This window comes from Lissotriton vulgaris, chromosome 4_1, assembly GCF_964263255.1.
Source record: "Lissotriton vulgaris chromosome 4_1, aLisVul1.2, whole genome shotgun sequence".
NCBI lineage: Eukaryota > Metazoa > Chordata > Amphibia > Caudata > Salamandridae > Lissotriton > Lissotriton vulgaris.
Window position 1 is genome coordinate 1,797,950,338 of NC_141691.1, and position 26,376 is coordinate 1,797,976,713.

The 26,376-nt window shown below is 46.0% G+C and overlaps 1 protein-coding gene and 1 long non-coding RNA gene across 2 annotated transcripts in view; one reads left to right on the forward strand and one right to left on the reverse strand.

Annotated features, from left to right (window-relative positions):
• Window positions 1-26,376, forward strand: part of TRHR (thyrotropin releasing hormone receptor) — a 422,954-nt gene that overhangs the window by 322,762 nt on the left and 73,816 nt on the right. The window lies entirely within an intron of this gene.
• LOC147724573 (uncharacterized) lies at window positions 1,991-24,534 on the reverse strand. Its single transcript, XR_015309924.1, has 3 exons — window positions 24,439-24,534; window positions 2,233-2,514; window positions 1,991-2,081 (listed from the first exon to the last, which is right to left on the reverse strand). It is a non-coding gene; the product is annotated as an uncharacterized LOC147724573 (long non-coding RNA).

Here is a 26,376-nt window from a genome sequence, read left to right on the forward strand (position 1 = left end):
TAACATTAGTTATGAGGGATACTGGGGGTGCATTAGTCATGAGGGAGCAGGGGGAAAATCAGTTATGATGGATGCTGGAGGTGCATCAGTCATGAGTTAGCTGGGGGGACATCAGTTATGAGTGATTCCGGGGGAAACTCAGTCATGGGGACGTTGGGGGAAACATTGGTCATGAGGATGCTGGGGAAGCATCAGTCATAGGGTGTTGGGGAAACATCAGTTAAGATATCATAACGTGCATAGGGTGCCATAGGGTAAAGCAACATGAGCCCTGCAGACAAACCAATACAAATTAGGATGCAAGAGAGGGTTGCGACAGAGAGGTAGCAGGTGGGTCGTGACATTAAGAATGTAACACTGCTAATTAAAGCAACAACCTGCTAGATTCACTAAAGAAGAGATACATCTGTACCGTTTAAGCAACTCATTTCCCCCGGTATATTCAGCCCACGTTTAACATGTGAAGTGTGTCATGGTGGAATCCCAAAGTTGTCCTTTTTTTTCACACAACCTATAATGAGGTTCCTAGAAACTCACTTCAGGTAACTGTATCACCTTCTTATTCCGAGAGAGCAATACAGATTGCATGACAGGGAGCAAAATTACAGCAAAAAACAATGATTCAAATACATGTGCTTAAGGTCCATTCATGTAGGTGGTGGCAATTGTGACTTGGAGGAGAAAATAAATAGAAGCTGTCAAATGTGAAGTGTAACAAGAAGATAAAGCGATTTTCTTGACATTTTAATTGCTGTCAGGATATGGCACATAGACATGTCATTTCTTTTAATCAGAGTTGCTGCTACAGCTCACATGTGTCACTGACTCGCCATAGTGTGTGGGCGCCAAACTCCAATTATAAAATGAACCCAAATAATGTATACACCTCAGTTTTTACCTCAGTAGTTTGGGTCCACGGTTCCATCGATATTGCGGCTAGAGACACCACCCTCGTCCGTTACACTCACTAAATTAGCAGAGTATAAATCAACATGACTAAATAGTAACTGGAACCACTCGATAACTGAGTTCCAGCTCACGAGAGTAAATGTACAAAATGTATCATAGGAATTCTTAGTAAAAACATTACAGAAAAATGCACTCAATGTCATGAAGACTCAGATACAGGATATAAAATCAGAATCTGAATAATAATTTCTATTTAAACATTTGGATCTCTCCAGAAATTAAGATTAAAACTCATAAAGAGTACTGACAGCATCCTAAAGTAAATCTCGATTAAATTGGATAGAGTCTTAGGAGGAAAATGAGAAGTTGCCCCACATCCTTCAAAAGTAGGACTTTTTATACATAAATAATAAGCAAAACTGCATGTTCAGCACGGCATGGTCATGGGTACTTCATTTTGGACAAATAAAGAATAAAAATTGTCACAACTTAAAATACTGAACACTAACCCTTAACCCATTTCTTCAGGTGAGGAAAATCTTCCATTCACTTCCTCAGAAACTACTGTCCGGAGATGCAAAATACAATATGAAACATTCTAAACAAAAGTTCTTAGAAATAATGTTCTCCTGCAGCCCTACAGCGGAACTTCATACATAAGGAATATGGTGAATATTTCATCAACAGTGCACACTTTCTAACAATAGTCACCATTAATGTCACACATTCTGAGGTCCGCAGAAACTGTGAGGAAAGACGACTTTCAGCAAGACAGTGCTTCAGAGGGGGAATGAGCAGGAGCAGGATAAACAGAACATGAGAAACTGCATCCATTTTAATAAAATGGTGTGTGACACGAAAATGTGTCATAACTGAACTACAATTTAATCACGCTTTTAAACCATACATTTTGTTTAAAGTGCAACATCATTAGTTCATACGTTACGAACATATGCAATATAAATATTATGAATTGGCACTAATCATTTGTCACCTAAAATTGCACATTTGCGAAAAGCTTTCACACATATCTTAGAAATTAACATTTTTGAAAAAGCATAATTCAGTTAAATTCCATTTTTACCTTTCACTCTTTTCCATATCAGCATCTGCTGAAAACAGAAGACTGGTACACTTTCCCGAACTTTCTGCAGGAATCGTTCAGGTATAACCTATGTGTTAAAAAAGTATGGGAGATTGTTTTATGAGGTTGAGGGGTCACAACCTTAAGACAGAGTGGGTGTACAAAACATTTTCATAGGGATTTCTCTTACTAGCTATTTCAGTGCCCATTAGGAACTCTTAGGGGCGCGAAAGCATTACCTGGGCCTGTAAAACGAACTTGCGTTAAATCACCACATGGATACCGGTTTCGTGCCTCCTCTTTCTGTTGACCTCCACTATGAAGTATCCTTCTTTTCCCCACGAGTCGCTCACCGTTCTGTTGCCAACTCGTTTCCGCTCCTGTCCTTATTTCTTTTACAGCACTACCGTCTGTTTCAGTCGCACTTTGCTATTCTTCTTCAGCTTCTATGCGCTTCTGACCTCATTTGCGTGTTGAGGTCGCTGTCCCCGAAAGTCCCTCGTCGCCAGTGTGATATTCGCCTTGGAAACAGACAAGAATCCATGGGGAGTCAAATTGCATTTATTAGGGTAAGTATACTATGAAGGTGAACAGCGACCCCAGCCACAGCACAGGCCACAACAGGTGGCAACCTCACACTGCCCGCCGACGCTCGCCTTGGCATGCTAGTCGCGGTGACATTCTAAGTGATGTCACCGCGAGCGGCTCCATCACATGCAGAAGCGCCGGGGGGGAAAACAAAGTGGGAAATACCACAACCATAATAATAATAATCCACATTTGTAAAGCTCACAATCACCCGTAAGGGTCTCTAGGCGCTGGTGGCCATCGGGAAGACTAAGCAAGGTAGTGCCCAGAGTCACATGGTGCTGGGCTAATCTGCCACCAGGGGGATCGAACCGTGATGAACCGTGATCCCCAGATTCCGGAGTCAGTCGCCCAAGCCAGCGCCACACCTCTTCATACAATTATGCAAGGGTATATATTGTTCAGTAAATTACATTGGTATAAAGCATGATGTTTGTCATGAGTATGTTACACATAGACCCAAAAAGCATAATTTAACAGAGCTCTGAGCTTGTTTAAGCACAAATGGTACTAAGGGCCAGATTTATGTTGGACTTGCGGCACTTTTGCGCCGCTGTTGCGTCACTTCTGTGACGCAGCGGCGGCGTAAACCCTGCGCCACGTTGCGACACACTTACATCGTGACGCATCTCCATAGATGCGTCACGGTGTAAGGCCCTGCTCCACATGAAACCTGTGTCAAGTTTCATGTGGGCGTTTCCAAGCAGGGGGGGGGGGGGCGTTCTGTCGCAGGAACGCCCCTGAAAAGGTTTCACTGAGTCACTTTACCAACGCTGATGTGTCAAACCCCTTGAAGCAGGCGTAAGGCTTGACGCACCACGTTAGAGATAGGGCAAGTTGGAAAGTGCTGGAGTTGCGTGCCGCACGCAACACAACTTCAGCACTGGGCCAACTTCATGCCCTAGATGCGACACGCATCTGTTTATTCCTGCGCCATGGTGCGCCACATTGTAAATGCGGCCCATCATGCGTGGCGCAAGGATAAACTTGCGTGCCGTATCTTTCCTGGCGCATCTCTGCTGATTTGCTGAGATGCGTCAGGCAACATAAATCTGCCCCTAAGAACGAGTTGCTGGAGACAGGGAAGCGCTTAGAGAAATACGACTATGCGGTGTATGGACAGAGGCTGCACTGAGAAGGGGGTGCTCTGTTGACTAGATTGCTGAGACTCGAACACGTCATGGAACCAATATTACAACTGCAAGACGCTCAGGGGAAATTGGTTTACACGAAAACGAGAATCACGGAAATCTTAGCCAGTCACCTGGCAAAAAGGGAACCGCACATTTGAGTGCGTCAATAGAGGAGTTCCTGGCCTCAGTGGGATTACACAGAGAATGGGAGCTCGCACAGCGTATTTGTTCCAGGAGGTAATGCAAGGTGAAGAATTGTAGTGTGCAACCAGAGTAGGACACTGTCTGACCAAGCAGCGCAGAGTTAACAATGAAATTAAGGGTCCCCCTGCTGGGAGGGGAACGCTCCAGTGCACAACCAAAGAGACCGTAGTCTTATTCCATCAACAAATAGATCAACAAGTCTATGTACGTAGTTTCATGGTTTTTATTTTTCTCAATATGAATATTTTCTTGTGGTCATATTCATCTTTGTATGTCAAACCAAACTTGTGTTATGGCACACTTAGTAAATCCACATTTATAATCCTCAACAAAGATCCCGATGCATTTCGGGCCTGAGCCCTTTTTCAAGGGAATACTTCGGTGAATCTGTAAGAAGTGCCTCGCGGTGAACCGGCGGGACGGGATTACCCAACTTAGAGCAAGAGACAGAAGAGCTACGAGGAGTCCTGATCAGGCTTTCGGAAATAGTGTGGGCTATAAAATGCCTAAAGGTCTGGGAAATCACCCGGGAACGATAGGTTCCTGGCAGAATTTTATCAACAATATTTATCGATACTGGTTGACAGATTGATGGAAATATACAATGAGGCGCTACACAAACAAAAATTTGCTGCCTCCATGCGTGAAGCCCTGGCAATAATGATCTCAAGTCAGGGCAGGGTCCCGAATCAGCCGAGCTCGTACAGGCCGATTTCCCTTCTGAATATGGATGTGAAGGTCGAATAGACTGCTCTCGTACATGACACACCTAATTCAGCCGGACCAGTCAGGATTCATCCCACGCCGAAATACTATGTTTAATCTGAGACGCCTGGCACATGTGTGGCATGACCTGGGGCATAGCCAAGAAGACTACGTCCTGGTTCTTTTGGACATTGAACAAGCGTTCAACTCCGTATCTTGACCCTTTGTTTGGGCCACTTTACAAAAAAATTTGGTGGGACCAGGGTGTATCAAATGGGTTCAACTACTGTAATTGGGAGGTAGAGTTTTGGAGGCTTTCCAGTTGGAAAGGTGTACCAGGCATGGCTGCCTCCTATTGCCTCTGATATTCGCCATGGTAATGGAGCCACTGGTGTGTACGCTGCATGCCTGCCTTGAAGTATGGGGAATCATAGTTGGAGATACCAATCATGTAGTCTCAATGTACGCCGATGATACCCTTGTGTATTGTAGACGACCACAAGAGGCAATGTCAATCCTTTTGAGAGCTTTGGAAGACTTTTGGAAGGTGTTGGGGCTCCAAGTCAAACCCAAAAAGTCAAAGTTGATCCCTGTGGGATGTCTGGTGGACCGACCAGTGGTAACGCTTCTGGATGTGAGGCTGCCATGGGCAAAAGACCCTCCCAAGTATCTGGGTATGACTCTGGCTCATCCAGAGGAAAGGTTCCTGGAGCTTAATGTAGGCATGGTGATGGCAGGAGAGTGAAATTCAGTAAACTTCTGGAAAGACCTCCCTCTATCAATGGTGGGCAAGGTTGCAATCACGAAAATGGTCATTGTACTGTGTTGGCTGAACGTGCTACAAAATTTGTTTCATTAGTTTCCGCAGAGTGTTTTTAAACAGTTTGAAACCATATTATTAGAGTTATTGTGGGTTAATAAATGTAAGCGTGTTAGCCTTTCAACACTGCAAAGACCATGGCAGATGGGGGAGTGGAGGTACCCTGTATGGAATATTATTATATGGCCACACAATTACAGCATGCAGTTCACTGGCTTGAGAATTGGAAAAAAAGGCTCTTAGCTGGGTCTTATAAAGAAGGTTTGTTGCCAGAGTTATTAATGCAAGGAAGTGGTGTCCCCGCTGCATCTCCTTACCTTGTCTGCCGTGCGGCGGAGACATGGGAAAACACAGTGAGAAGAGTGGGCCATCCTGGAGTTTGCTAAGATCACAGAGTCTATGTTGGTACGCAAATGGAAGGCTGGGGGATGCAGCACTATGGGTGAACTATATCACAGAGAAAAAATGGGAGAAGATACATGAAGGGGTAAAACTGGGATACTCCAATGCACGTTTTAAACTCATACAATATGATGACATCCACCAGGCCTATCGCACGCCGAAAGTCCTCAGTAAAATCTACCCAGAGCGGTCCGGCAAATGTCATAGATGTAGGCAAACAGAGGCTGACTTTGTATACGTAGTATGGACATGTCCACAGGTGTCAAAATTCTCGGATCAAGTGGTCCAAAAAAATCAAAATTGCATGGGAGCGGAAGATCCGGCGAGAACTACACACAGTTTCGCTAGGTGTGCTCCCTACACCTAAAAAGAAGAAGCTGAGCAGGAGGTTTGTCCTGCTTGGTTTGAACATAGTAAAAAGACGTATTGCAATTGAATGGCAAAGGCCGACACCCCCAAGGTGGGACAGATGGGTAAAAGATATGTGTGAATGGGCCACTGCTGAGCGAGAGAAAATGAAACTAGTTAGGAAGGACAACAGATTAGCAGACGACCTAACACATCTATTCTGGGCAATTAGGAAGGACCTGCCAAGACTTCCACTCTCATTGCAGCAAAAATGTGAGGAAGCAATAGGAGTACAAATCACAGAAAAAATGGGAGAAGATACTTGAAGGTGTAAAACTCGGATGCTCCAATGCACGTTTTAAACTCATACAATATGATGACATCCATCAGGCCTATCTCACACCGAAAGTTCTCAGGAATATCTACCCAGAGTGGTCTGACAAATGTCATTGATGTAGGCAAACGGAGGCAGACTTTGAACACGTAGTATGGACATGTCCACAAGTGTCAAAATTCTCGGATCAAGTGGTCCAAAAAATAAAAATTGCATGGGGGCGGGAGATCCCGCGATAGATACACACAGTTTCGCTATGTGTGTTCCCTACACCTAAAAAGAAGAAGCTGAGCAGGATATTTGTCCTGCTTAGTTTGAACATAGCAAAAAGACGTATTGCAATTGAATGGCAAAGGCCGACACCCCCAAGGTGCGACAGATGGGTAAAAGATATGTGTGAATGGGCCACTGCTGAGCGAGAGAAAATGAAACTAGTTAGGAAGGACAACAGATTAGCAGACGACCTCCTAGCATGGTCAGCGATGATAAATGAGTTGCAGACTGAGCCAAACACGAGCACACAGCCAATGACAATTGACTCACAAAATATGTATAACACACAAGCATAGGAACTATATACATGGTAACACGTTATTCAATAAAGAATCTAAGTGACATCCAGTGTGGGAGGTGGGTGGGGTGTTGGGGGAGTTATGTTGAGGTAAAATGCATGGTCAAGTATCTAGTCATGACATAGGGTATTACTGTGTGCACTATTATGTGAAGCCTTGTTTTTGATAATGTGGTAAAGCACGTTGAGCTGCGATTTGATGGTTGGAATAGGTCTAATGCATTTACGTATACTACAGGTGCTGTACAATTGCCTTGACAATATTCGTGAAATGCCAATAAAAACTTAATTAAAAAAATGGTTAAGCACTAAATAAAAAAGATAGCGACTTGTAAAGCCATTTTAATAGAATTAAAAGGTAGTATGTCAAATTATGGTGTGCATTATTGTTTGGGGGACTTGACATAGTTTATTTACCTTGTGAGAATGGACCTACTTGGTTGACTCTCTTGAGTAGATTGAGGTTAGAAATACCTGCTTTTTCCATCAGTGAAATTGAATAGTATATGCTCTATAATAAGGACTGTTGTATACATGAAGTTAACGTTACACAGTGCTTTAGAAAATACTGGTTTCAAATAATGAACTATAAACGTAGTCCCATTACCCAGTAAAAGCCTCCTTTCTTCATAGAAGTCCCTCCTTTGATAAACTCTTGCATAGTGATAATATTATTTCAACAACAGAGACCCAAGGACTATTGGGAACCTGGGGTAATAACAATAATATTGTCCTATTATTAAGGATAAGATACCAATAAAAATGGCGGGATCCTAATCAGAACTCAAGGGCATACTTCACGCCCGAGAGAGAGTTTATGAAAGGTACATGCAGGCAGTTTCTTAAGTAGGGAGTCCTTTGTGACAAGCCTCAGAAACAGGGTGGCAGGTAATGGCCTGAGATGGAAATATGCTGGAGAGGGCACCTTTGAGGAACTCATTGTCCCAAATGGACTCCATGCTGCCGGACAGCACTACCAGCTAGCTCCATGTTTGGGCTGATTCAAGCCCAGTTAAGGAATTTGGCACTCAATTTTGAGATCCAGACCACACATGTGCTCCCCACTCTGGGCTGACTGGAGCCCCCTTATGGACACCCAGCATATTTCCAACTCAGGCCATTCTCGGCCACCCTGTTTCTGAGACTTGTCACCAGGAACCTCCTCTTTTAGCAACTGCATTACCTTTCATGATCCTCTCTCGGGCTTGTTGTATCTCCCCAGAGTTCTGATGATGATCCCGCCATATTGTATTGGGATCAAACTGCTGTTGACTATGTAAAAAAACACATACCCTATTTAGTTGTTGAGAATTTCTTGTAAAGGGCTATGCTGTTCCTGTGTTTGTTGAGACACTTGATGATCATTATTTATCACTTTGGTGCATCACCTCTAAAGAAAGCATCAAGCACATTTCTTTTGCACCAATATTCACTGTGCTACAATGTATCTTGAAATTGTTTTTCATAAACTCCTTTGAATAAATGGTATTCACCATTAGGTTCTCTGCATCTAAAGTATTATTACTATGGGCCGGGAAACATCCATTACAAAGCAGTCATTACATCACACTGCTTGTACAACGCATGCCATTACAGTGCATGCCATTACAACGCATGTCATTACAACGCATGCCATTTCAACGCATGTCATTACAATACATTATAAGGTAAGTAATGGATATTTTTTAGTTTTAGGGTGGGTATTGGTCTTTGGGTAGATGGGAACAGTAATTTTTACTCCTACGCTATCCAACACTTTCCATAGAGTTGCACTCACTGAAGTGGGAATAGTATTTTTTACCTCTACACTATCCAACACTTATCCTACTGTTGCAGTCACTGGAGTGGGAATAGTAATTTTTACCCCTACACTATCCAACACTTACCCTACTGTTGCACTCAAAGTATTATGCGTTGCAATGGAATGCATTGTAATGGTATGCGTTGAAATGGAATCTGTTGTAATGGTAGTTTTTAAAAATGCGTGGTAATGACATGTGTTTTAAAATCATGCGATGTAATGGTAATTACAATGTAAAAACCTTGTTGTAAAAGCATGTGTTGTAATTGTTTGCATTGGAACATCATATATTCCTAGGGATCAGTGTGTTTTTTGTTATAAATAAACTCGTGCACAGGGCTAAACTGAATCGAGTGGTTAGCTTCCAAGGACAATATCTTTGCCAGAGATGGATGTACAGCAGGTATTTTACAGACAAATGTTCTCTGTAGAGCAATGTAAAGCTAATAGCTGGTTTTAGTGAAGCACTTTGCAGTAATTTAAAGTGTACTAGTGATTAAGTCAAGAATTCATGTTTTCGACACACTACAATCTCATTGCAATTTTCCTAATTGAACATCCACTTTAGAGCAAAGCTTATCCTATATATAGCTCAATGTTAAAAACAATATATACTTTCGATTTTACATTAGCATTGCCTGTGACCTTTTTTCATGCTAGAACAAATTGATTGTTAATTTAGGTGGCAGAACTGTAATGCTCTGATACACAGCAGCAAGGAATATGTTTTGATGGGACAGAGTAGGCAATTCTCATCACTGAAAACATGGGCCTTATTTACAAGCCCCTTTTGCCACCGCAGTGCCAATTTTAATATGGGAAAAACTGACGTACCCGCGGCGCAAGGGGCTTGTAAATTAGTCCCTATATTTTTTGTGTGTTTCCCCAATTCCCTAGTGACATATCTAACATTCTATACCTACAAACAATGTATTCAAAGAACTTATGTTGTACCCATTCAGCTCCATCTGACAAATACACACAAAACCTCATAGCACTGATAAAACCACATCAGACAGTGCAGCCTACGAGAGCCTGCTAAGAATGAATATTTCAAGCAGACAATCCTTACAAGCTTAATAGGTTTTGGTATATTAATTCACTCTGAGATACTCTATTTCTAATATGCAGTATGGCACATTTAAGATATATATGTAGAACTATTTGTACAAAATGAAAAAATACAAACACGCACTTATCGCAAGCCCACTGCGGGCAATGCAATTCTCCACGCCAATAGCTTCCACCCAACACCACTTAAACAGTCTATCCCATATGCAGAATGCCTCAGGATGACACGCAACTGCAGCACCAGTGAAGGGCTATCAGAAGCAAAAAATAATCTCTTCACGAGATTGAAACACAGAGGGTACACTGACAAAACATGCAAGACTGCTGAATTAAAATGCAGCAAAAAGAACCGACACGACTTACTGTTCCCAGAGGTAGCAGAGTCTGGAGACCAAGCACAAGAAAGACAACCCCCTAGGCTAATCACAGGCTTCAATCGCCACCACTACACATGCAAAACGGAATATGCCGTATACGTGCTTACATGTGTATGTGGGAAACAATACGTAGGGTCCACAATCCACCCAGTGCATGTAAGGATCCTGCAACACCTTAGGGCAATCGCGAATAAGGACCCAGCCTACCCAGTAGCAAGGCATATCCATGAGGTTCATGGAGGAGACTCCAATGGTCTGACTAATTTTGTCATAGACAGCATCCCGAGGAATGTTAGGGGCGGTAACCGCAAACTGGCGTTACGCCGCCTAGAATCCAGGTACATTATTCTACTGAATTCCAAGATCCCCATAGGGCTCAATGCAGATGAAGCCCTAAGTGTCCATATCTAGTGCAGTCTCTCTCCCGATACCTTAGTACCCTGGTAACAACTACCCAGAATGCGCCATCACTGTAAATATCCACACAACCAGTCACATGCAGTCCACCACACCCGTAAACCACACCAATCACCATTTACCAGTATATTAACATACCCCTTAAGTTTTGTAAGAAAGATTTTAACCCACACTACATCGATGTGTCAATAGTGTACACGAAGTGAGTATTTGCGCACTAGCGCGGTAGTACTGCTTCACTCTTTAACTAAAGCGGGCCGGTGCCTCGACAAATAGAGAGGCATACGCAGACAAACATGAAGGGAATAATTGCGCACTAGCGCGTTACCACAGCTCCACAAGTAAAGTAAGCGGGCAGGTGCCTGAATAAATAAAAAGGCAAACGCAGACAAACACAGCGTACAGCTTACCGGCTGCACGAGGAGGAATTGGCAGCTCAGCAACATGTTCTGACTCTGCCACTAGGCCAACAAACCGATGGTCGGTAAAACAGAGCCCATTTGTACAACTCGTCCCGCAAGCCAATCACAATCACGAGAGTGACACACCCCTCTCGCAGACACACCCGAACATCCATGACGTAGGAAAACACGAAGGGTGTAATCGGTAGCATGTTGTAAAGTGGGATATGCAATCAATACAATACGGGGTTCATAAATAAATGTGATACAAATTAACTGAATGTGTTATATACAGTATTATGATGTATTTAAAAAACGTGTGGTTTTATAAACAAGATGTCAATGTTTAAATTACGTGTGAATATACGTGACATAGAGCAATTAACTAACCCGCCAAATGATGTAAGAGTCATGAGATTAGTCACGTCAACACGAGGGTGTAACCAAAATCACCATGGTAACAAGTCAATGCCAATTAGTGATGTTAATTATGACTCATGTGACAATGTAACTTGTATATAAAGCGCACCATTCAGAGGTCAGATGTTAGTGAGCAAGGCGGGAGTAGCCGCCGAAACGCGTCTGAGCAGAAGCTGATTTAAGAAATAAAAACCCTTGAACTGAGATACACGGAGTCAGCGCCTTCTTTGATGGTGAAGTTTGGTTTGGTGTTAATATATATATATATATATATATATATATATATATATATATATATATATATATATATATTCAATCAGCAAAGTTCGCCAGTCCCCCAGCAACAAGCGGCGGCGGGCTCGAGCGAGGAGGCGATCCTCTTAATATTTCAACACAACAACTTTACCTTCCGAAATAAGTTAGCTCGAGCCCAGATTCATTAGCGTGAAGTTTTATTTACCACACAGAATGCCAAACAACACCCGACGCGTTTCGGTGCAGCTGCACCTTGGTCACGTGATCAAGCCGTTTGTCGGCGAAACGCGTTGTGAATTAAACAGCACTGGCCACACTTTGGTGTCTCCTTGTTGCTTCCTGAGAGCGTGGGATATGAACTTGGTGTTTGTTTGCTCTTGAGCACAAGGGTGTGTCCTTCCTAATCAGGGAGGGTTGCAGATTGAATTTAAACGGAGGCGTGGGGCTGTCTTCAATGTAGCGGTTGGCATCTGAGGAAGACGTGACTGTCGAAATGCATTATGCTGTATTCCGCATTTCCAATTAAAGGCCTCCTCTTGTGAATACCCCGTTTGGCCCCTTCCTTCTGCATCGTGGGAGGCTCTCGTGTACATTTAAGAGTCAACCAGAGACGCTTCAAGGGGTCCCATTCTTCAAAGTGGCTGGAGTTTTCACTGGTGTCTGCGCAAGCAGGTCTTTGTTTTCCTTCCGAGGTATCGGATTGCTCCAGCCTACCTCCTTACGCACTGGCGAAGTAAGGGACTCTGCCACTAGGCAGTTCATGACTTCATGAAACGGCTTGGTTCACTGCAGCCAACCCAAGACCCTGCCGAGTTGTGCCACGGAGGTCGGAATGATTGCGGGGACTCGAGGAGGACGGAGGAATTGAACATACACAGGAGACAGCGCGTCCCATTCTGCAACACACCATTTCCACATGGATTTAATTTTTTCACAATTCCCCACGTACCACCAACCCAGCAAAGAGGGATTCTGGGAGCTGTAGGACTTACCGGAATGCAGCTGCTGAACGAGCACTTGACACAGGGGGGTGTGTCCTTCCTAATCAGGGAGGGTTGCAGATTGAATTTAAACGGAGGCGTGGGACTGTCTTCAATGTAGCGGTTGGCATCTGAGGAAGACGTGACTGTCGAAATGCATTATGCTGTATTCCGCATTTCCAATTAAAGGCCTCCTCTTGTGAATACCCCGTGTGGCCCCTTCCTTCTGCATCGTGGGAGGCTCTTATATATATATATATATATATATATATATATATATATATATATATATCCAAAGATTCCTCTCGTTTCAGTCAAGGATGACGAGCCACACCATCAGGTACTTCAAAGGTTGTTTATTTGGGCATAAACAAACGACGCGTTTCGAGCTCACGGGCTCTTGGTCACATGACCAGCATTATTTTCACTCATGTTTATATACTGTTGTAGTATCGTGGAAAGGGAAGAAAGATCTCCGTGTTTACAAACATCACACGGAGATCCCTTTAGACACAATGCTTTTCATCACAGCATAAATAGAAACTCAGTGAGTATCCAAAATAATGCATTTTCCCATTTGTTTGGTTTAAAGAAAAAATGTTTCATAAATGACAACATAACATTTAAGGTTTAAAAATGTCACGTTTTACAAAGCACATTGAGGGTGTAGTACCCATGGTATGTTAACCAAAAAAGAAGAAGAGTAGGTTGTAAAGCGAGGAAAAATTAATCAAAAGGAAATGCAACTTATAGTTAGAGAGAGGATTAATCTATATGGGCTGAGATCGCTTGGGTATAGTACCCTATGTGTCAACTACTGATTAGTTCCCATCCTATTTCATTCAAGTTGAGGTAAGTGAAAAAAAGGGCTATGTCCTATGTCTAGTCAACCATGTCAGGTAGTGAAAAAAAAGGGTTTTACCTCTACCCCCCCCTAGAAAAAGAACTGAGAGAAGGATCTCGTGCTCATAGTTGTAGTCATTATATCCAAGTGAAGCAATGGTGCTCATAGCAATAATTTCTATCAGTGGTTTGTCGCTTCATTTCAAAGACGAGGTCTTAAGTTCTAGGGAGAGAGAGAAGTGAAAACAAAACATATTAGTACATTGAAATCAACTTTACAAATTTATAATCTAGACAACATAGTACTTTTTCCGATGTCATAACTTCCTACAGATACAACCTGTTTAGAATATATTTGAGGTAGTAACACCTATATTCAGGAAAAAACCAAACAATACTGAAAAACAAACAATATCGGTTAAAAGACATATTTGAGGAGATATGTCATGAAATCAGAGTACCTTAAAAGGGAGGCTGGGAAGCCTGCCGAACAGTGGTTTATAAATGTACATACATTTCTTCGTCTACATTCATCCCAAAGGGAAAGATACACCCTGCTTGTAAAATGAATTTGGACTCTGCTCTGCGTAAGGCTGTTAAACGATCCCCTCCTCTGATATGCTTGGGGATAGAATCCAGTGCGAAAAATTTCGCCTTGGTCCAATCTCCATCGTGGTATTGGTGGAAGTGTTTGGCCGTACTGTATGCAAAGTCCTTGTTTGTGATTGCACGCCAGTGCTCCAGAATTCGCTTTTTCACAGGGAAAGTTGTTGAGCCTATGTACCATTTGCCGCAAGGGCAGGTAACAACATAAATGACATGGTCAGTGGTACACTGGATGTTTTTAGTTATTTTCCATTTCCTTCTTATTCTTTTGAGCTCGACTTCCCTTACGTTTGAGCTGTGGCTGCAGGCCTTGCACTTCCCACACTTAAAGAACCCACCTCTTGCTGACAGCCAGGTTTTCTTTTTTTCTAGGTGACTCTGCACTATTAGATCTTTGATAGACTTTCCTCTTCTATAGGTGATAGAAGGGTGTGGGTCTAGCCTTTCTTTTAGTACTTTGTCTTGTAAGAGGATGTCCCATCTTTTCCTTATAATCTGGCTGAAGGCTGAGGACTGGGTGTTGTAGGTGGTTATCAGTCTAATGGGAGCTTTCGGGTTGGGGGGACTGGCTCTGGAGTCTTTAAACAATGCTTCGTTTCTCTGGATGAGGGCTACTCTGTCTTCGCCTTTTTTCAACATATTGGCGTGGTAACCTCTCACTTTGAACCTATCGTGCATTATTTTCTTGTGTCCCTGATACTTCTCTTCAGTGCTGCAGTTCCTCCTGGCGCGTAGAAACTCGCCAAAAGGGATTGCCCACCTGAAGCTAGGAGGATGGCAGCTATTCGAATGGAGCACGGAGTTACCTGCTGTTGATTTTCTAAAGATCTCTGTTTCGATCGTATTGTTCTTGATCGTAAGTCTGATATCAAGAAAATCGATCGTCAGCTGACTATGTTGCATAGTAAATTTTAGATTCAGGTTGTTAGTGTTAAGTGCTCCTACGAAACAAAATAGGTCTCTCTCGCTCCCCTCCCACACAAAAAAGACATCATCTATGTAGCGGAGCCAGACATTTACGCTTTTGGTCCAATGTTCCAGTTCGTCGTTCCTGAGCACCTGCTCCTCCCACCAGCCCACCAAGAGATTGGCGTAGCTGGGGGCAAAGCAGGTGCCCATAGAAGTCCCCTGGATTTGTTTGTAAAGGGACCCATTGAACAGGAAGACATTTTCATCTAGGCACAATTCAATCATTTGAAGCAGCATTTTCGAATGAGCTTCCAAATGTCTGCTCCTTGTCTTCAGAAAATACTCACACGCCTTCAGACCGTCTCTGTGTCGAATAGAGGTGTATAAGCTTTCAACATCTAGGCAAACTAGCCAAAAATGTGCCTCCCAATTTATATTTTCAACTTTCTGCAGAAAGTCTTTTGTGTCTTCTAGATGTGAAGTCAGGTCTTTGACATAACTCTTTAGGAAATGATCGACATAATGTGAGACGTTCTCTAAAAGGCTGTTTATGGAAGATACAATCGGCCTACCTGGGGGTTGGGTCTGATTCTTGTGCACCTTAGGGAGTAAGTAGAATGTGGGGGTGGTGGGATTCTCATTAATGAGGAATTTGGTCTCATCCCAACTAAGTAGTTTCATTTTTTCCCACTCACGGATGTTTTGGTGCACCCTATTCAGTAACTTGCCTAAATAGGAGTGATCTACTTTTGTGTAGCATGTGGTGTCGGACAATTGTCTCATCGCTTCACTGATGTATAATTTCTTGTCCCACAAAACTACATTTCCTCCCTTGTCAGAGGGTTTTATGACGATCGAATCGTCATCTTTAAGCTGATTAAGTGCCAACCTCATCCCCGCTGTCAGGTTCTGTCTTTCCTGTGGTCTATTCAATAGTTTCAACATGTCATTATTTACAAGATCATGAAATAAATCTATATTGTCTCTGGGTAGCTGGGGTCTGTATCTGGATTTGGGTCTGAAGGGCGTTGTCACAGTGCAGGAATTAGGTTCAATATCGCTAGAAGTATCACTAAGTACGGGGATATTTTCTACAACCTCTTGTGTGGTAGGGACCTGAGATTGAGTTAGATCAACCATACCCTCTTCATGCAAGGAGACTAGAGCGTCATGCAAATCTGTGATGTTGGCAGAAGAATCAGTGACAACGTTGGGCAGTTCTGCGCTAATCTTTTTGTTAGTGTGTATTTTATGCAATTTTAGCTTTCTCACAAACATATACATGTCAATACGTGTTTGAGTATAATCAAAATTAAGATCAGGACAAAATGTTAAACCAAGTTTAAGAACATTCTCTTCATCTGCAGTTAAGGGTCGATTAGATAGGTTCATTACCGTTAGTTCTGGAGTCTGTTCATCCATTATTTGCCCTTCTGTGTCTGGCTTCTGTTTCCCACACCAGTAGTTCCTGAGGTTGTTGCGTCGCTGCCGTCGTTTTTTGCTTTTACCTTGCCTCCTCGGCCTTGATAACGGGTTCTTCCCCGTATAGATTGTTCGTTGGCCTCTGTTACCAAGAGCAGTTCGTCGGAAAAAACCGTTACCCCCAGGTTTTCTGCAGTATTGGCATCAGTTAAGCTTGCTTCAGAGCTCAGGCTGGTCCCAGATTGCCACCGATCTTTGTCTGCCATTCCTAATGCCTTATCCCTTAATAAGGTGGAACGTGCCTTGTCAAATTTCTTTGCGAATGTTAAAATCCTTCCAAGCTTGTAGTCTCTCTCATCACGTTCAAATTTGCGTTGCTTCCTTGCAATCAGATCTTTTTCAAATTTGTTTATTTTTTCCTCCACATTCTTTAGAATCTTTGATACCTCTGTCTGTTCCTTCTCAGTCGCTAGCTCATCTAAGAGTGTTTGTATTTCTTTTACCAGATCCTCATGTTCCTCCCAGGCGTTCTTAACCAAAATCTGCATCATCGTTTTGGAGCAGGCATTAGTGTTCTCTCGCCATGCTTTCAGTACTTCCGGTTTTGGTTTGTTCAGGGTAGGAACTATGAAGATGCGCAAGCCGCGGGGGACACGATCCACTTCTATGTAGTTTTGTAGGGATGTGGCTTCCCACCATCGGCTCAGTTCTTTCTTCCTTAGACGTTCCAGAGTAAATCCTTTCTGTTTCAATGTAACCACGCCAGGGGGAGTGGTTTGTGTTGACCCGGCTGTTGTGTTTCCATCGGGTCCTTTTTGTTTTCTAAACACACTTTCTGCAGAGGCTTCCCGCCCCTTAAGGTACTCCATTGCCCACAATGCAGTTCGGTCCTCCGACCGTTCCAGTGCCTGATTGCGCGTCTGACAATCGTTGTCTCGCGTACCCTGGCTGCCGTTACCGCTGTGTCTCCTGCACTCTGCCTTGTTCCGCTTTTCCTGCGGTCGGTGCGATCCGCTCCGTGATTGGCACCACGGTCCTGCGGCTCCACGTTACCGCGGCGGCTCCCCGGCGTCTCAAGTGCAAATACTCGCGTTGTGTCTTCTCCCAGCGGGTTTCGGTTCTCAGCGCAGCCGGCGGGCGAGGAAATTGACTCCACGTCAAAACAGAAGATTTCGCGCTGTTCCTCACCCTTCCAAACGGGTAGGGGCTGGTCTCTCGAGCGGGCGCCACCGCTCACGAATATCCAAAGATTCCTCTCGTTTCAGTCAAGGATGACGAGCCACACCATCAGGTACTTCAAAGGTTGTTTATTTGGGCATAAACAAACGACGCGTTTCGAGCTCACGGGCTCTTGGTCACATGACCAGCATTATTTTCACTCATGTTTATATACTGTTGTAGTATCATGGAAAGGGAAGAAAGATCTCCGTGTTTACAAACATCACACGGAGATCCCTTTAGACACAATGATTCACTGAAAACACCAAAGGTTTCAGGGACGTTATAGTTAGTTGGACATTTCACTCTTACAAAACCATAAAAATTCCCCTGTTATAGTTAGTTCAACTAACTATAACTTGCTCCCCCGCAATGCACTGCTAATGGCATCACATATTACATCATTCATGATGTGGTCATTGACATCAATGATTACATCACTGATGACATCTCAAATGACATCACTGATGACACCATCCAGTGACTGTGTGTTTCTCTAAAGTTTGAATATGTTTTATATATATATGCCAAGGTGTATTGAAGAAAGAATGGGTGTATAAGTGTCTTGACGGAGGATTTAGTATGTGTATGACTTAGCCTATCGCGGCTCATCACCGGAGAAGAGGATCGACGTCGCAGCAGACGCCGCCGCTTCACCGGGAAGAGTGTTGCAGGGCCTGTCACGGTTCACATTGTGTCAAGCATTTCGGATTGTCAGAGAAGAGGATCGACGTCACAGCAGACCCGGCCGCATCACCGGGAAGCCTGTCACATCAAGGAGAAAGCACCATCTTCGTTTCTTTGCACCAGACTTTCAGCGCATCACCGTCCTTGCGTGTAAAGGGCTACCGCTTCACTTTTACTGCAACACTTTCTTGCCCTGAGTGTCGCATTTTAAGGTACATTGACTCAAAGTGTCGCATTTTAAGATCTAAAGAGAACAAAGCGAATTCTACCATTTTAAGAACAGTATTGTGGATTTTTTTCGTTTGTGGTCTTGTGTTAAATCTATATAAAGAATACTTATTTTAGTGGAATAAGTCCCCTTGAGTGCTGACGGTCCCTGGTGGCCAAATAGCCCACCAGCTACCTCCAGTAAGTGCCACAGAGATGCGTTGCAGAGTGGTGTAAAAAGGGGGCGTGGCCTTGGACCACCTCTCTGCAAGGTAGCTCCCTGGCGCTTACCTGCAGTACCTGGTGGGCTAGTTGGCCCCCAGGGACCCTCGGGATTCAAGGGGACTTAATCCCCTAACTTAAAACGGACCACGGGGCTCATTTGCGCAGTTGTGCAGGGAGGGTGCGGGCCGGATGTGACAAGTGTGCAAATGCGCTCTGTGATGCATTTTAAGTTAGGAGATTAAGTCCCCTTGAATTCTAAGGGTCATTGGGGGCCAATTAGTCCACCGGGTACCTCCAGTATGTGTCAGGGAGCTGCGTTGCAGAGAGTTGTTCAGAGGCCACGTCCATTTTTACACCTCTCTGCAACGCAGCTCTTTGGCACTTACTGGAGGTACCTGGTTGGCTAGTTGTTCCCCAGGGACTCTAAGGATTGAAGGGGATTTAATCCTCCAATTTACAATGTGCCAGGTGGTGCATTTGCACACTTGGTATTTCAGGCCCGCCCCCTGTGCACCTCTGTGCAAATGCGCCCCCTGCCGCTTAGTAAATTGGGGGATTAATTCCCCTTGAGTCCTGAGGGTCCCTGGCTGCCAACTAGCCCACCAGGTACCTCCAGTATGCCCCAGGGAGGGAGCTGCTTTGCTGGCAGGTTTTCAGAGGCCCTGCCCCTTTTTACACCTCTCTGCAACGCAGCTCTGTGGCTGGGAGAGGGCGGTCCTTTGGCACAATGCTGTTCTGTTTTTTTGTGTTTTTTTTAGAAGGGGGCTGTGTGGTACCCCCTTCTTTCTTTCTTTTTTTGGGCCATGGGGACCACACCCCCCAGTGCCTGACTCCTTATGTAAAAAAAATAAAAACATCTAAACAGGAAGGGGGCCGCGTGGGCCCCCCTCCCGTGGCCAAATCCAGCCGGGGGAATCCATCCCCTGGGCCATGGCCACATTTTTGCTTTTTATTTAAGGAAGGCGCTATGAGGCCCCACTCCTGAGGCCTCTTTTGGGCCCAGGGACCCCATCCCCTGGGGCCGGCCTTTATTTATTTATTTTTTTGGGGAGGGGGCTGCATGACCCATCTCCCGGGCCACTTCTGTCCCCGGGGACCCCATCCCCTGGGGCCGGCCCTATCCATTGGGGAACGAGAGAAAGTGAAGAATGCCCAGAAAACATGATCAAAACAGAGTATCTAAAGAAAGGGTTATTTTTATTTATTTATTTATTTTATTTTATTTTGAGAGTTTTATATAGCGGTGGCTAGACCCGGAGGTATCAGAGCGCTTCACATAAGGTTCCCCAGAAATTACAAAATTACATCAGTTACCAGAAAAATATTTCAAGAGTGTAGTAGATGAATTAAATGGAGCTTAGAAGGGTAAGGGGGTGAGGTAAAGGTGTAGGAGGTAGATAGGATGGAGAGACGAAGGAGCGGCTGCCCAAAGTTCGGCTGGGTAGGTGACGGCCGAGGGGGAAGTCCACAGCCCATCTCATCTTTAGCTATCAGGTAGCTCCACCGGGCATCACCTAAACAGCTAGGTCTCACCGGGAAAAAAATTAAAGAGCAAGAAGGAGGGATAAATGGAGGGAAGAGGAGAAAGGGGGTGGAGTGAATGGGTAGGAGGGAGAATACAACGGAGAGACGAAGTAAGTTCTGTCCAAAGACCGGCTGGGTAGGTGATGGCTGAAGGGGTAGTTCACTGCCCATCTCCTCTTTAGCTATCAGGTAGCTCCCCGGGCATCGGTCAGAAAGCTAGGTTTCCATGGTCAGAGTTAGGTTCACAGATTGCGTATCATGATGGGTAAGCCGGATGGGGGATGTGTTCGAGGACAGGCTGATGTCCGTTTTTTTAAAGAATAGTAGCACGACATGATAGGGACCACTGTGGCTGGGCCCCTATTATCTCATGGGGTTCACTCTTTGTACTGCCGGGAAAGGACGCGTCCATAGAGAGTTGTCCCTGATATGTGCCCAGGTCCTTCTAAGCCCCTGAAATGGTGGTTCTCCTTGAGATGACTCATAACGGCCATCTTAGGGTCAGGCATGTGCTGGGTGTTTCTTTGCCTCACTGTGCCTGAGCCATCTGTTCCTTGTCTTTACCCTGTAGGGGTGCCTCAATGACTCTCTCCAGTCTCCCCCGCTACTGCGGGGGTGCCACCTGCGTGATCTCTCATTAGAGGATCCCGGCTGCCATCTCTATCACTCTCTCATTAAGACTAAATGGCTTTCTCTTCCCTCGTGGCGCTTGGGCGTCTAAAGAGTCTGACGCCATCTCAGACAGTGGTCGTGGCAGGCTAGTTTGATTTCCTGCTGCGTGAAGCTCTTGGATTCAAAACTGCCTGGCCGCCATCTTGTGTGTAGGCCTGCCTGTGTGTTGTGCGGGAAGTTGCTGCATTACTAGAGGCGGCAGCCGAGCCGTTACAAGCCCTAAGTTTGATTTCTCTTTACGGCTCCACCATCTTTGCGGGCCAGAAGTCTCTCGGGCCATTAATTGTGCTCGAGCTTTGCGGGGATGGGGGTACGGACCACAGCACAGCCGGCAGTCTCTCTGCAAAATCGTGCCCTCACCTGAGTCAATCCGTCATGCATTAGCACCTACCAGTACTCGCTGTTCCCTGGGTTACAGTGAAGAAGTGATAAAAGAGTGTGAGGAGACCCTGAAGAGTACCCAAAGAAAGGATAAGACAGAGTAAGTGACCAAAGAGTTATGTGAGAGCCTAGAGAGTACCCATAGATGGGATCAGTTAAAGGAAGTGACCAAAGAGTTTGAGGAAACCCTAGAGAGCACCCAAAGAATGGATGAGAAAGAGGAAGTCACCAAAGAGTGATGTGGGAGCCTAGAGAGTACCCAAAGAAGGGGTCCGGCTGAGGAAGTGACCAAAGAGTGTGAGGAGACCTTAGAGAGTACCCAAAGGAAGGATCCGACAGAGTAAGTGACCGAAAAGTGATGTGAGAGCCTAGAGAGTACCCATAGATGGGGTCAGTTAGAGGAAGTGACCAAAAAGTGTGAGGAGACCCTAGAGAGTACCCAAAGAATGGATGAGACAGAGGAAGTCACCAAAGAGTGATGTGAGAGCCTAGAGAGTACCCAAAGAAGGGGTTAGGCCGAGGAAGTGACCAAAGAGTGCGAGGAGACCTTAGAGAGCACCCAAAGAAGGGATGAGACAGAGGAAGTCATAAAAGAGTGATGTGTGAGCCTAGAGAGTACCCAAAGAAGGGGTCAGGCCAAGGAAGTGACCAAAGAGTGATATGAGAGCCCATAGAGTACCCAAAGAAGGGGTCAGACAGAGGAAGTGACCAAAGAGTGATATGAGAGCCTAGAGTGCACCCAAGAAGGGGTCAGACAGAGGAAGTGACCAAGAGTAATGTGAGAGCCTAGAGAGTACCTAAAGAAGGGGTCAGGCCGAGGAAGTGACCAAAGAGTGATACAAGAGCCCAGAGAGTACCCAAAGAAGGGTCAGACGGAGGAATTGACTGAAGCGTGATGTGAGAGTCCTCATAGTACTCAGTGAAGATAGTAGCACGTATGAGGGGCAGTGATAAGGCAGAGCTCACATGGTCGAGGGAGAGTTATAACGGACGAAATAGCACAAAGAGAGGGCTGGAGAGACGGGACATAGTCAATAAAGGGGGATGGGCGAGTGTAAAGAAATAGAATGGGGGGCCAAGGAAATAAGAAGGACATAAAAGATGGTACTTCAGAAGGAACTCGAGGAGAGGGAAACTATCAGACAAGGAGGAAGTGGGCAGTCATGAAAGGGATGGGGCGATGAAGGCTCGTGGGAGTGCGAGGGCTCTACAGGTAACAGTCCCACTGAACTCGTCAAAGAAAACTTAAACAGGCGAGAGACGAGGGGGATTTTCTAGGGGGAGACTTGGAGAGGTCAGGAAAGAAAGAAACTGGTAGAGAGGAAGCGGGGATAAAGAATGCTTTATGCTCCGTGAGTTTGGGCTCATTCCTAATACCTGAGAAAAGGAGACAGTTTGCTGCTGTTCAGAGCCCCTGGACTCATGCACCCTCCTTCATAGCTCCCTGCGTATATTTGTGGACCACAGGGGAATGGTGTGTATAATTTGTGGACTTGTGTGGCAGTAACGTCTGGGCAGCTGAAAGCTAACAAAAGAGTGTTACTCCGCTCACATGCTTGTGTGTGAGTGACTTTCTGAGAGTTGGGGGTCTATTTATATGCATTCTGTGAAATGTTGGTCGAAATAGCCGGGGTTTCGGGGACGCAGTGTTCGCCAAGAGAAAATCCAGTTACAAGTTTAAAATAAAAAGATTATCAACCTTGATGGCAAAATAGAAAGTGAAAGAGGGCTTTTGTTGCGTTCTTGCTATTGTAATGTGGAAATTAGGAGTCCTTACAGGTTGCATTGCAATGGGGAGAGCGGATGAGAATGAGTGTTCCTTTACAGGTAAATTTTGGGTTTAAAAGCAGCCCGAGCACGTGCTGACTCCCCTTAGATGAACTGCAGTCGTTATTTTCTTAGGCTCCTTGTTACTGGTCTGCGGAAGCTTGTAGCTGGCCATTACCTCCTCGTTAGTCTTCCTCGCCACTTGACTAACAAAGTGAGCTTCAGCTCCACACCAGAATACCCCAAAGCAAAAAAGTCAGCCTCCCATGCCTCCCATCCCTTCCTAATATGGCCACTGTAAGAGGCGGGCTGGCCCAACCCCAAAGCCTGTTTTTCTAGTTCTGCGCACGTCTCTCCAGATGCGTCAGGTAATTGGTGCCTGCAGTAGCAGGTACATGGGTCTTGGGTTGGAGGTCCTGCTCTAGCGGACCCTAGGATCTTGGACTCTCTGTTCCCCCCTTTCCCCCGGGTTCTGTATGGGGCCGGTTAGGCTTTGCTCCAGTGGGCCAAGGGTTTCCGAAGGGGGGGTGGCCGGGGTACTGTTTGGGGTGGAGGCCGGCGCCTGTTTCCTTGCTGGCTGCCGAGCCTCCTCTGTGTCCCTTTCCTCTGTGCCCGATTTTGTCACCGCCCGCCTGCAATTCATGATGCTGCAGCAGGCGGTGGCTGTGCATGTTTATTTTCCTGCACTTTGTCTCCCCGCCCGCCTGCCCCTCGTGGCGCCGGGGCGGGCGGTGGCTCAGCTTTCTTTTTTCCCTCCAGATGGGTGTGCGGCCGTCGGGATATGAGCCATGTGCTGGGTGCTGGCGGTGAAACCTTTCACCGTTCAAATGATTGCGAGTACCCTTCACTGCGGGCTCACACTGGCTCGCTTCCTTTCGAGAGCCCCGGCGGGCGGTGGCAGTTCTACGCGGTTTCGGTTTTCCCGCTAGCGCCACCAGCCCTTTCTGTGCTGCTGCAGGCGGCGGCTGTATTTTCTACCTCTCTGGGGAGTCATTGAGGGCTATTTTGTTGGGGAGGTTATGCGTACAATACCCCGACCATGCTGCTAAAGGTGGCGGCGGTGCTGCGCGGCTCTTGCGGTCTTCGCAGCGTGGGGCTGCCTCTCTGTGGGCAGCTCCTGTGGGCTGTGACTATGTTCCCCGACCCCTCTGGCTTACCTGCTTTCTCTTGCTTGCTCCCCACGAAAGTCTGTATAGTGGCGCTAAGGTTATTCGGTGTAATAAACCCAATCTGGCAACTTTGTGACCACTCCGTCTTCACAGCGTGGGGCTCTCTCTGTGTGGGCGGCTCCTGTGGGCTGTGACTAAGCTCCCCGGCCCCTCTGGCTTACCTGCTTTCGCTGGCTTCCTTCCCACGCCTCTCCTGTGTGTCTTGCTTGGGGGCGGAGTGCCCCTTTCGGCCGCGTTGTGGTCCGTCCTCTGGGGTCGGTCTGGCCTCGTCCAGTTTCCTTTGCTGCTGTTTTCTCTCAGGGCTGGTTTTTCTGTCCTGGTGCTTGTTGGTTGCTCTGTCGACTCTGATCCTTGGGCGGGCTGCTGCTGGGCTCGGATGGCTTGGGCACTTAGCACTGGTTGTAACGGAGGGTATGTCCTGATTCTCACATTGGAGCTTCTGTATTTTGCCCTCATATTCTGTTGCGCCCTAGGGCTGAGCTGGTACGTGCTGTCCTTGTCCTGCCTCTGTCATGCCTCCATTTTTAGCCCCCCCCCCACGTCCATGAAGGCGCGCTTTCAACCTGGGGCCGCTCGCTTCTGCCATTGCCTCTGTCGACTGTTGCTTGTGGGCTTGGATGCTTTCACTCACGGTCATGTGTTCTATTCCCGGTGTTTCGATGTGTCTGTTTCTTCCGATGTAGGCAATACTGATTTGCTCTGACCGGTGTGCGACTTGTGGGTCCTTCTGAGGCGGTCCTTTGGTTCGAGGTTTTTCATCTGGGTATGGTTTTGGGTGTACTACATGGCTGTCTCCCTGGTGTGTGTACACTGCTGTCCCATTTTTCCACTGTCGGGTACGAGTCTGGGATTACTCTACTTGCACCTCCGCATACTGCTATGGCTGCGTTTTTGTGTTTTTCCCTGCTGGACATGTCTCTCTGTTTTGATGCTGCAGTTTCTGCTTCTTTGGATCCGGCATTGAGTACTCATTAGTACGCCCTTCTGTGCTCTGCATGGCCCTGCATTGGGGCCTTCTAGGTGTTTTCCCTCTCTGGTTTTCTTCTCTGTTGGCCTTGGCGGGTCCAATTGGGTTGTTCTCGCCGCCTTTCGTGGAGTTCTCTGTTGCCTTGGGTATCATTGACACGTTTGGTTATTTGGGCCGGGTCTGGTGGCTCAGTGGACTAATGCTTCAGCTGTAGGGGCCTGTGTTAGACCTCATGGTCACAGGTTCATATCCCGGCGGGTCCTCTCTGCCTATCATCTTTCTTAGGTTGGTAAGATGGGTACCATTGAGTTGGGTGACAACAAACATCTGTTATTCAGTGCCTAGATACCCGTAGTGGTGAATGTGTGCTTTACAAATGCACATGTTATGTTTACAGTTCTATACTCACGATTTTCTGCTCCATGATTTTCCCGTGTAGATTTTCTGTTCCAGAGTATACACAGCTTGCGTTTTAGCGCATGTGGCATGGGTTGCAGGGCCTCGGCTTCATTGTTGCTGTTTTGCACCTGTCTCCTTCCTCCCTTACGGGCTTTGGGCCTGCAGTCCTTTCGTCCTGTGGATTCCTTTTCCTGCCGTTGTTGTGCTGTCCCAGTCAGTTCCTTGGTGTTCGTCCTCAGGGTGGTTCCAGGGGCTGTGGACTTTTGCTCGTGTCTGGTATGGGCGGGCTGCGGTAGGCACCTGTCCGTCCATCTCTGGGCTGCATCAGTGGTTGTCTGGTGTTTCCTTGCTGACTGTTTCTTCTCCTGGTGGGATCGCTGTCTCGGCAGGTGGCTCTTGCGCCTCTTTCCTAATGGCTTCCTGCTGTCACCACACTTCTCCTCGCCTCCTAGTGGTCAGGGTTTTGTTGTAGTCCTTCTGCCCCCTCTCCTCTTATCCTGAGTGGCACGGTTGCTTGGCTCCTGCCCTCTGCCTGCCCGCTCCCATTGTCGGTTCTTGGG